Source organism: Prionailurus bengalensis, chromosome C1 (assembly GCF_016509475.1).
Source record: "Prionailurus bengalensis isolate Pbe53 chromosome C1, Fcat_Pben_1.1_paternal_pri, whole genome shotgun sequence".
Classification (NCBI taxonomy): Eukaryota; Metazoa; Chordata; class Mammalia; order Carnivora; family Felidae; genus Prionailurus; species Prionailurus bengalensis.
The window spans coordinates 157,446,546-157,457,835 of NC_057345.1; the positions used below are offsets into that span (position 1 = coordinate 157,446,546).

The following is an 11,290-nucleotide window of genomic DNA, read 5'->3' on the forward strand; positions in this document are numbered from 1 at the left end:
TTTCCAATACATTTATCCATAGTTATTTATTGAGCATTATAGTTTTATAGTTTAGAATTTGATCTTATAGTTTCACCTAGGCAAAAGCTCATCTTAATAGACTTTTAATAGAAAATAAAATATGATATTAGAAAATTTAGCAGTTCTTAGTAATTCATGTGAATTTCTGAGTAGACATTAGAAGAATTGAGATATATTTGTTGCACTTTAAATCTGTAAAATTTAAAGAAGTATCATTTTAAAGATCAAGTCTAAGAGTTATCAGGATCAAACCAATTTATTTCTCTTTGTTATATTGTTACTTATTTAAAGATTTTGGAAAAAAAATTAAAAGTAAAAAAACACGGGCACCTGGGTGGCTCAGTCAGTTGACCATCCAGCTTCGGCTCAGGTCAGGATCTCACAATTCGTGGGTTCCAGCCCAGAACCTGGAGCCTGCTTCAGATTCTGTATCTGTCTCTCTCTGCCCCTCCCCTGCTCACATTCTGTCTGTGTCTCTCAAAAATGAATAAACATTTAAAAAAATCTTTTTTAAGTAAAACAAATATTTTGGTTTTGTTTTCAATTGGAAAGATTTGTATTTGAATAACATTAAAGTCTTCCTCAAAGCTAGTCAGGTTTTAAAAAACAGGATTTAAGCAGTCTAGTGTGTGCAAAATTATGCTTACCCTGACATGCCTGCACACACACGCACACAAACACATGTACACACACACACAAACACATACAGACTAAATTCATATCTTCATTCTCTAGTATGCAAGGCTTTAAAAGAGGTGGCCAAGTTTAAACTTTTGGATGCTGACTATTCTTTTATGGCCACTGCTTCTTTCTCTGCAAAGTTCACCCCTGAATAGCAAGTCCGTGTGAATTCCCTGCAATGTGCAACAATCACACCTTCACACAGAGAGGGGCTAAAGGGGTCTGTATCTAGACAGACATTTCTAAATCAACCAAGAAGAGACCTTTGTTGTCATTTGAAGGTTTTTCAGTATTCTGCTGTGGGCTTGTGGGTATGCTTAAGAAGTCTCAATGTCAACCCAGACATGTTAGAATTTAGGAAAAGCTTTCTGACTTATTTCACAACATTCATAAATTTTGCTCTGTACCTGAGTGGCAAATTCCTTTGAATTTGAAACTTGAAAATCTCTTCTAGACAAGTGTTGGCTTTTTCTTTGTAACAGCCTTTGGAAGAATTGTGAAGCAGAATAGATGTTCCATAGCCAGCAACATGCCAGCATTATTCTCACTGAAAGAGTGAACTTGAGACTTAGCATATAACCAATGTTTTAAACAAAAATTGTGGAACATCCTAAATTGCTTAAGCTACATGTCTAATTTAACAGTGAACATATTTAAATGAAGATGAGCTGAAGGGTTTGGTAGTCATGGCAACACGATGTGAAAATATACCATGTCATTCAAGTCTATTAGAAAAAAATATATTATCATTCCAAAGGTTTCTGTTGCTACTTTAAATACCGACTATAGAAGAGGAAAGAAGAGGGTGAGAGAATGGAGGGACCATGGAATATATTTAATTATTTTCACTACCAAAAAAATGCTGATTTGAAGATAATCTGATTTAAGTTCTAAATTACTTTGACTATAGATGAAATGGACATTAAAGAATATGAGGAAAATAAAGAGAAAACAAAATTTCTCCCTTAACAAAACTGTGTTAAATCTACTTCCTGCAAATAAGAGTTTAAAAGTAAAGAGTAATTTTATATTTTTTAACATTTAATTGACTTTTTTTAGAGCACATAATTTGTGACTATTCATATGAGAAACAAAACATCAAAAACACAACTTTCAATTAGTTTCAACAAATATGCAAGATATTCAGAGCTTTATTCAAAATCGTAAAATGGATAGGTGATTAAGCTGAGATTGTTGCAGATAATTTAAAACACAGAAAAACAAAAAGGGAAATCATCTAAATATTATGTTCATTAAAAATACCAGTTAAGATTTTGAAATCTATTCTTAAGTTTTTTTTTCTATGCTAAAAATCCATATCTAGCTGTACATTTTTTTCTTATAAAAATAGAATCACACTACACATATTTGTCTGTAATATGAGAGCTTGAGAGCCTGGCTTTGGTATCATACATAGTTGGATTCTGGTTTCAGCTCCCAGCCCCATTTTGAACGCTATGTTCTGGGGCCCATCTGAGCTTCCATTCCCTTATATGGAAAAAAAAGACATAATAAAAGCACCTCTAGCTAAGGGCCATTGTCGGACCAGGAGATATCAAACAGAATTTAAAAAGACAATCAATAGATGTCAAAACAGATTTGACAATGTTAGAATTTGCTGCCAGAGGTTTTAACACAGCCATTGCAAAAATGCTTCAATAAGCAATTATGAACACACTTAAAAATAATGGAAAAAAATAGTCTCAGCAAGGAATTAGAAAATATAAAGAAGAACCAAATGGAAAATTGTTTATTTTAGAACTAAAAAGTAAAATAACTGAAATTAGAAAACCTCAGTAGATGGACTTAGCAATAGAACAGAGGGGCAGAGGAGAAAAAAATCAATAAGCTAAAAAATTAAATAATAGCAATTACTCATTCTGAATAGAGGAAGAGGACTAAAAACATAAAAATGAACAAAGCCTCAGGGACCTATAGGACTAATACCAAAGATCTAATGCCCATATCATCAGAGTCCCAGAAGGAGAAGAGAAAGAGGCAGTACTGGAAAAGTATTAGGAGAAACAATGGCCAGAAATTTCCCAAATTTGACAAAAAACAAATAAAAATATCATAAATGTATAGATTTAAGAAGTTGAGCAAATCCCAAATAATATAAGCTTAAAGAAATCTATACCAAAAAACATCATAGTCGAACTTTTCAAAAATAAAGACCAGGGGCGCCTGGGTCGCTCAGTCGGGTAAGCTTCCAACTTCGGCTCAGGTCATGATCTCACGGTTTGTGAGTTCAAGCCTCGCGTCGGGCTCTGTGCTGACAGCTCAGAGCCTGGAGTCTGTTTCAGATTCTGTGTCTCCCTTTCTCTCTGACCCTCCCCCGTTCATGCTCTGTCTCTCTCTATCTCAAAAATAAATAAACGTTAAAAAAAAATTTTTTTAATAAAGACAAAAAAAAACCACTTAAAAAGCCAGAGAGAAACACTTTATTTATAGGGGGGGAAGCAATTTGAGTAACAGTGGACTTATCAGAAAACATGGAGGCCAGAAGTAAGTGGTACAGCATTTTTAAAGTATGAAAGAAAAGATCAACCCAGAATCCTATATCCAGCAAAAATATCCTTCAGGAAGGAAGGGGAAATCAAGACATTCTCAGATGAGGCAAAACAGAAAACCTGTCAACAACAGACCTGCCTTAACAGAATGGTTATAGGAAGTTCTCTAAACAGAAAAGGAATGATAAAAGGAGGAGTTTGGAAGCATCAGGAAGAAAGAACATCATAAACAAAAACATGAATAAATGCAATAGACTTCCCCGTCCCTCTTGAGTGTTCAGAAAGAAGTGAGGACTAATCTTGTAAGGACATCTGGACTCGAAAAGGTGTGGGGAGCTCTAGGAAAGTCTGGCTCAAAGGAGTGATGTGTTTGGATCTGAAATTTAGGAGGATCATCCTGGATGCTATAGGGATACCAGAGTAATCCAGAATGAGATGATGGAGACCTTAGACCAGGGCATCTGCAGAGAAGATGATAAAGTGCTCTGTTTCTGAAAATGTTTTGAAGGTGCATTCGACAGGATTTGCTACTGATGATTGTATAGCAAGAGGGAAGGAACTTCAAGGACAATGCCATGATTTTTGTTCTCAACAATTGGAAGCATAAGGTTGCTGAACAGCTGTGGGGAAAGATGAGTTTAGGAATAAGCCAATGAAAATTAAAACTTTAGAACACTTAAATTTCTTGATTACCTTGTCATACAAACATCCTAAAAGCTACATTTATCTGTTTGTGTATTAGTATCAACCTCAAATTTGGAGATTTGGAAATATCAAGACTGTTAACTATGATTTGAGCAATACATACACAATGATGCAATACAAGAGAAAAATGACAAAACTGCATTTAAAAGTGCTTAGGGGGTGCCTGGGTGGTTCAGGTAGTTGAACGTCCAACTCTTGATTTCGGCTCATGTCATGATCCTAGGGTTGTGGGATTGAGCCCTGTGTTGGGCTCCATGCTGAGTTGAGCCTGCTTGAGATTCTCTCTCTCTCTCTCTCTCTCTCTCTCTCTCTCTCTCTGTGCCCCTCTCCCCTGCTTGTTCTCTTTCTCTCTAAAATAAATAAATAAATAAAAATAAATAAAAGTGTTTAGAATTAAAAACTGTAAAAGTAAGTATTTAATACACTTAAAATGTGAAAATTTATAAATATTATAAAACATCAAAAAATGAACTATAAAATGTGAGTGATAGCCATACCTTAACATTCCAGTGAAAATAATTACTAAGCAAGAGTAATTACAATAAAATAAACAGAAATAACAAACTATTCCCAGTGTAAAAATGAAATAAATTATTCAATGAATAATTTTTAAAAAGAAAGTAAAATAATATTTATTTTTCAAAAGGTAAAATCCTTAAAAAGACAAAGGGTATTAATGATGTCATTGCAGAGTTTTGAGTGTATTTTTTATGTATTCTTTGTGCATATTTTTTAGCTCTTACAAAAAAAGTTTTTTTGGAGCCTTGGTTTTGGGGAAAATGAGGACATAATTATAAACCAACTCCAGATATGTTCCTTTGACTCTAGTTTTCAAACAATTTGTGCCTTATTTGATACCTTTGAAGACTTTTTAAAACAACTTTTTGTTATTTGCAAGAGCTGAAATGTTTTTATTGAGTGAAAGTTTAAATTTGTGTTTCAAAGAATATATTACCAATTTATCTTCTTTTAGTTTTATCACTTACAGATGGGTATTCTACTTTTCAGAAAGTCTTTGAACTAAAGTAGGAGTTGTTTGTGCAGTTGAAGCTTTGCTCTGTCAATTTTCATTGTTCTCTTTCTTTTAGAAATTATTTACATATGGAAGAATGCTTTCTAAGCAGGTGCACCTTGTTTATATAAAAATTTTTTAAACTGGTTGAAATGTAAGATAGAAAGGATTCAAATTTCAGATTTTTTAAAAAGATCTGAAATAACAATAACAATACCAACAAAAATATAAGTATTTCGGTTCTTTAAAATAGCACAAAATACCAGAACACCTGAATGTAGAAAATTGACATTTAAACTCCCAAATACATAACTTTCTGTGGTAGTGTCTTTTAAAGTAGTTACAGCGAAATTCTAAAATCTTAAAGCCCTCACAGTGGTTTAAGATAATGTTGCTGTTTCATTTTGTTTCTTCTTCAGAGCTAATCAGATCTTACCTTTATATTTGTATCCTTATCCCTTTTGTTCCAAAGTGTATTGAATCTAAACTGGCTTTGAATGGCCCATTTAATCCCTCCCATGTGGGATGAGGACTTTTTCTTTTCTTTTTTTCTTTTTTTTTTTTTTTTCTAATCACAGCTAAACATCCTTCCGCAAGTGTTACATTTTCCTATATTGCCTACAGGTTATTTTGAAAAGTTACATTTTCTTTTAAGTGTGCAATCACTATGTTTTCAAATGTGCTCAAAATATAATTATAGGCTTACTTGTCTTTTTCCACATTTAGTAAAAATTAATACAAACAAAATAAAGATCATTACAAGAAAAATTTTAAATATATCATGCATCACTGAATAAAAAGTTTTGACCACTCAAAATTTATTAGAAGGTTTTGTGTCTTTGTTCTCTGCTGAATAAGCAAAATATTTTGTTTATTTTGTTCTCTGCTGTATCACCACCACTTGAATTTTGCCTAGAATATAGTACATTTTCAATATACATTTGCTGAATAAATGAGTGATATGTGTTTCCTGTACTTGAGAATATTTAAATCTGCTTTGGAAGACAAGAAAATGGGATGGATATGTTAAGCATAATGAATAACTTAGTATCTTATAAGGCATAGGCAAAATTCATAAACCATGTTAGGTAAGAGAAGGAATAAGCAAGTAGCTTGCAGAATAGGCGTGTTCCATGGATGTAGATGTTAGTTACGTATGAGACAAGCTGGCTATGGATCAAGTAAGTAAAGCATGTGTGTACTAAGTATCTAATATGCATCATATGGTAAATGTACATGAGTTAGATGGGGCGCTCAACATCCAGGTGTATGAAGTTGTCCACCTTCGGATGACATACATTCTGACAAAGCCTGTCACTGCTCATCAGGTTAATTGGCAACCTTTAACTATGGCCAGATGTACTGGCCTCTGTTATAAAATGTATGTGTTGGTGTAGGCACCTTCCATCTGCCAAGCCCTTTTGCTCAAACATCACCTGTGCTCCTCATAACCACATCAGCAGCAGCAGGAGAAAGATGGTATTTATATCATTACATAATCCAGAATTCAGGCAGAAGACTCCTACTCTACTTTCCCTTTTCCTATCACATCTCTTGCCTCTTTCTTCTTGCTAAGTATTTAAAATGACTTAATGGTCTGAGTGACTCGAGCATCTTATTTTGGCCCGTGACCCTTTCTGTTCCATGGTCTCTGGAGTAACTTACTTAACCACAAACTTAGAGTCTACCTTGCATCATATCCATATGGCATAATTTTCATAATGGTAGTATGTATAACTATGTATTACTTTATAATAAAAAGAGCATGCATACTCATTTTAAAAAATTTTAGGACTCAGCACAATTCCCTCTTTTTTCTTCCCAATGAGGCGATTTGAGAACCAAAGTGTGCTTATTATTAACGCAGTTGGTACAAGCTTTATAAGTGCCCTGTAGTTTAAATTTTATGTCTTTGCACTTAAACAGATATTTTCACTTTAATGGGATTGGATACATTTCTGATTAGTAAAAACTTAAAAATAATAGAACTGTTCAAGAGTTTTAAAATTACCTCAAATCATAAAAATCAAATGCCAAGTGTCATCTAGTTGATAACATAACTATAAATAAATGATACTAAAAGAAAAGAGTATCTTAGTTTTTTAGATAATTGGGCTCTGCTATCTGAACTCAGTAAAGACATCATAGCCCATGGGTAATCGAAGAGAAAACCGATGATACGGGCTCTTCTTCCAGCTTCCTTACATATGCAATTCAGGCCAATTTCCAACCAGTTTGATGAGCCAAGAAAAGGAAGGAAGTCTGCAATAGTGCAGACTGACAGCATGATAAGGGAAATTATAGCCCTTAAGGAAGCAAAAGCAGCGTAAGGGGTTGCTGAACTTGTGATTGAATTGTCTGGGGCTCTCAGTGGGCGCATTAAGATCTTGGTAAGCCAAATGAGATTCACAACACAAGAGTGCCCAAGGTCCTGGTGCAAAACCCTGTAGAGAGTATGGGTAAATGCTTATCTAATCTCAGTCGTTTCAAGAGGCTTTTTTTTTTTAAGTACCAGACTCACAGTTGAATACCAACTTGAAATCAGTGGGAGATGGAAACAAACAAACAAAGAGATATTAGTAGATGTTGCACCAGATGCTAATGAGCATGATGGTCTGTAAGTATAGGAAGCAGAAACCTGATACTTAAAAGGCACAGACCGTTGGGCTTATTTCTTGTTTAAGACCCTCGTGGAAAGCTATGAGTGAACTTGAGCAGCCTTGAACAGATAAGGAAATCAATAGAACTTTAAGCTTCATCCAGCTTTATGAAGAGTGGCAAATAAAGAAAAAGACTGTATGCTATAGGATGCTCTATCTGTGTTCCTTTTTGAAAACGATGTTATAATTTGGGAGAAAGGAATTTTCACAGTGATGGTAAATTCAGTAGGCCAAAAAAAGAAAATGCCCTTTTATTAACTGACTACAGTAATGACAAGTTTAGATATTTCACTTTGTAATTGGCATTACAGATAATGCCTATAATTTCTTAATGTGAGATGCTGTCTGATTCTTTCCTACATTCAACACTATAGATTGTACCCTAGTTGAAATAGTCTTTTTCCTCTGCTTCCACAAGACTACATGATTCTGATTTACCTCTTCCCCTCCTAGATTTTAGTTTCTTCCACTGTATCAGTTAGCTACTGCTGTATAACAAACCAACACAGAGGCTTAAAACAACATAGCAATTCTTTCTCATAATACTATCAGTTATCTGGTCTAACTAGATGATTTTTTTTTCCATGTGATGTTGGCTAGGATATGTTATACAGCTGTGTTTACTAGGAACTCAGCTGAGACTGGAACATCCAAGTTGGCCTCATTCACATCTCTGGATGTGATGTCTGGAACTGGTTATCTTATCTGTGATGACTGGTACTAGTTAAGGTTGGCTGAGCCTTTCTTTCCATCAGGGTATCAGTCTTGGTGGAATAGGCCTCTGAGATGACAAAAATGGAAGCAATAAGACCTTCCAAGGTCTAGGTCTGAAAATCGTCCAGTGACATTTCCACCACATTCTATTGGTAAAAGCAAGTCACCAGATTCAAGGTAAGGGGCCACAGGCTGTACCTTTTAATGAGAAGAATGGCAAAAAACCAAACTGATACAGCCACATTCATCTATTCCTCTCTGTCTTGCTAACCAGTACTTTTATTGCTGAAGAATTGGACCTTAGTTTTCTCCTTCTCTCTTCCTAAATTTCTCTATTCACAGAACTTCATCTGAAAGCTCTTCAAGTATCGCCCAACACTTTCTATATTCTGATTCTACTGACTTGCTTTTGATCTCAGAATGAGCCAAGATGTCTCACATGACCTCCACTCAAAACATCCTCTTCCAGGGGCACCTGGGTGGCTCAGTTGGTTAAGGAACTGACTTCGGCTCAGGTCATGACCCCATGGTTCATGGGATCGAGCCCCGCATCGGGCTCTGAGCTGACAGCTCAGAGCCTGGAGCCTGCTTTGGATTCTTTGTCTCCCTCTCTGTCTGTTCCTCCCCTGCTCATTCTCTATCTCTCTCTGTCTCTCAACAATAAATAAACGTTAAAAAAATTTTTTTTAATCCTTTTCCATATAACTCTTCTCTCCTCAGCTGATTTGCTCTTGCGCACTCTGTAGGTATCAAATTAGGCATTGTTTCTTCTAGAATGTTTTCTTATTATCCAAGTCAGAGTCGTTTTTACACTCCAATAATATGTCATTTCTTTCTTATTCTTGAATTGAATTCACTCTGTGGTGAAAGCTTCTAATGTGTATATCGGTACCCCTCCCCAAGTAGATAGAATTTGTATCTAGATTATTAAATAATCTCCTAACTTTCATTCCTGTTTCTTGGCTATCTGTTACTAGTTATTCCCCAAATTATTAATTATTGGTTATCTTTAACCATGGGTTAATCTTTGAGGAAAAGTTTTTGTTATATCACACAGAATTGATAATCAACATGCATTTGCATGGGAGTTGGTGGGTTAATAAATATACAAGCCCCTGCTCAAAAGTCTTTCAATTGCTCCTGTGTACTCAAATGTACATCCTTAGCCCCACCAAGGAAATCCTTTCATAACCTCACCCCCTTATGCATCAAAGAATATCTTTTTCTGTTTATCAGTGCACTCTTGGCTTTAATTTTTTTTTCCAACATCCTTATGTTTATCACTGCTTTGCCTCTTATTCTTGATTGCTCCACTTGATGAACTCTTTCAGATAGAGGTCCCTATAGTATTAAATATGAGATGACAAGTGATTTAAACAAGCTATTTTTTTAAAAAGCTATTTATTTTTTAAAATTATTTTCATGTTTATTTATTTTTGAGAGAGACAGAGACAGAGCACAAGCAGGGGAGGGGCAGAGAGAGAGGGAGACACAGAATCCAAAGCAGGCTCAAGGCTCTGAGTTGTCCTCACAGAGCTTGATGCAGGACTCAAACCCACAAACTGGAAGATCACAACCTGAGCAGAAGTCAGACACTCAACCAACTGAGCCACCCAGGTGCCCCAAAAGCCACTTCTTTCTTACATAAGACAAAACATAATGATTCCAGGGCTGATATTGCAAGGCCAATGGTGCTGGGAACCTCTCTTCCTCCCCCCCATTCTCCACATGCAGTTTTCATCTCAGGACTTGAGATGGCTTCCCTAGCTCCCACCATCCCATCCACATTCCAGCTGAGGGAAGGGATGCAGGGGAAATGAAGGTTGTGTAGTTATTCTTTTAAGAAATTACACACATCCCTTAGCTCATGTCCCACTGACTAAACTACAGGCACATGGCCACATTTTATTGCAAAGAGATGATGGAAAGTAGAATTTAACTGGTATCCACGTGCTCAACTACAATTTGAAGTTTCTCTCTATTCCTAAAGAAGGAGAAAATGGACACCGGGAATAAAAAGTTGTCTTTGCCACACTTTTGTTTACATATTTCAAAACCTAACACATTATGGAGTGGGACAGAGCAACATTCAAATCCCAGCCCTGCGTCTTACTAGTTGTATTACCTTAGACAAATGATTTAAACTTTCTTAGTCTCACTGGTTAATGTGAAAAATGGTATATACCTGTCAAGGCTGGTGAGAAGACTGTGCATATAAAATACCTATCACACTTTTTGCCTCATTGCATCCCTGAAAGTAAGATGGGTCACCAGCAATTCTACTGGAGCCATCAGAGTAAATTTGGCCAGGCTCTCCTTCTTGCCAGGCCAACTCAAACTGGCATGGACTGATACAGAAATATAGCCTCAATATGTACCACCAGTGTTTCCATCAGTGCACCAAGAACATAGGCTCCATTAGGATGGATTAAGTAAGCCTCCTTGAATGGGGCATCCAAGTTCCCTACATTAACGGCAGATATCCAAGATACCTACCTTAATGCTAACTCACTGTACATAAAATAAAAAAACTTCAATTATGAAAAAAAACCACCTATCATAGCATCTGACATGCAGTAGGTGCTCAATATATGATGGTTACTATGGTGATTATGTTGCACTACTTCCTTTATTAAAACTTGCCAAGTGCCTCAGCCTTACATTAGGATTCACACATAGAGCGATCAGTTCCGGGCTATCAAACAGATTTTCCACTGTTTGCTATGTGTTTGTCTTTTCAACTATGAACAGAAACCAGGCGATATTTTTGTTCTATAGACATTCCCCACATTGCCCGATCCCACACATAATAAAATAGTCAAACTATTTCACAATCAAGGTCAATGTTGAATAACCTAGGATCAAGAGACAAGAATATCATCCACGTTATAGGTTTTCATTTAATGCTGAGAAACCACGAAACCATGAAATAAATGGGAACATAAGTAAAAACAATGTTGTATAGCAGGCTTTTATTGCCATTAACA

General features: G+C 35.7%; 1 pseudogene; it reads left to right on the forward strand.

Annotated features, from left to right (window-relative positions):
• Nucleotides 1-9,851: 9,851 nt before the first annotated feature.
• On the forward strand, nucleotides 9,852-10,845 carry LOC122481415 (annotated as a pseudogene).
• Nucleotides 10,846-11,290: the final 445 nt, after the last annotated feature.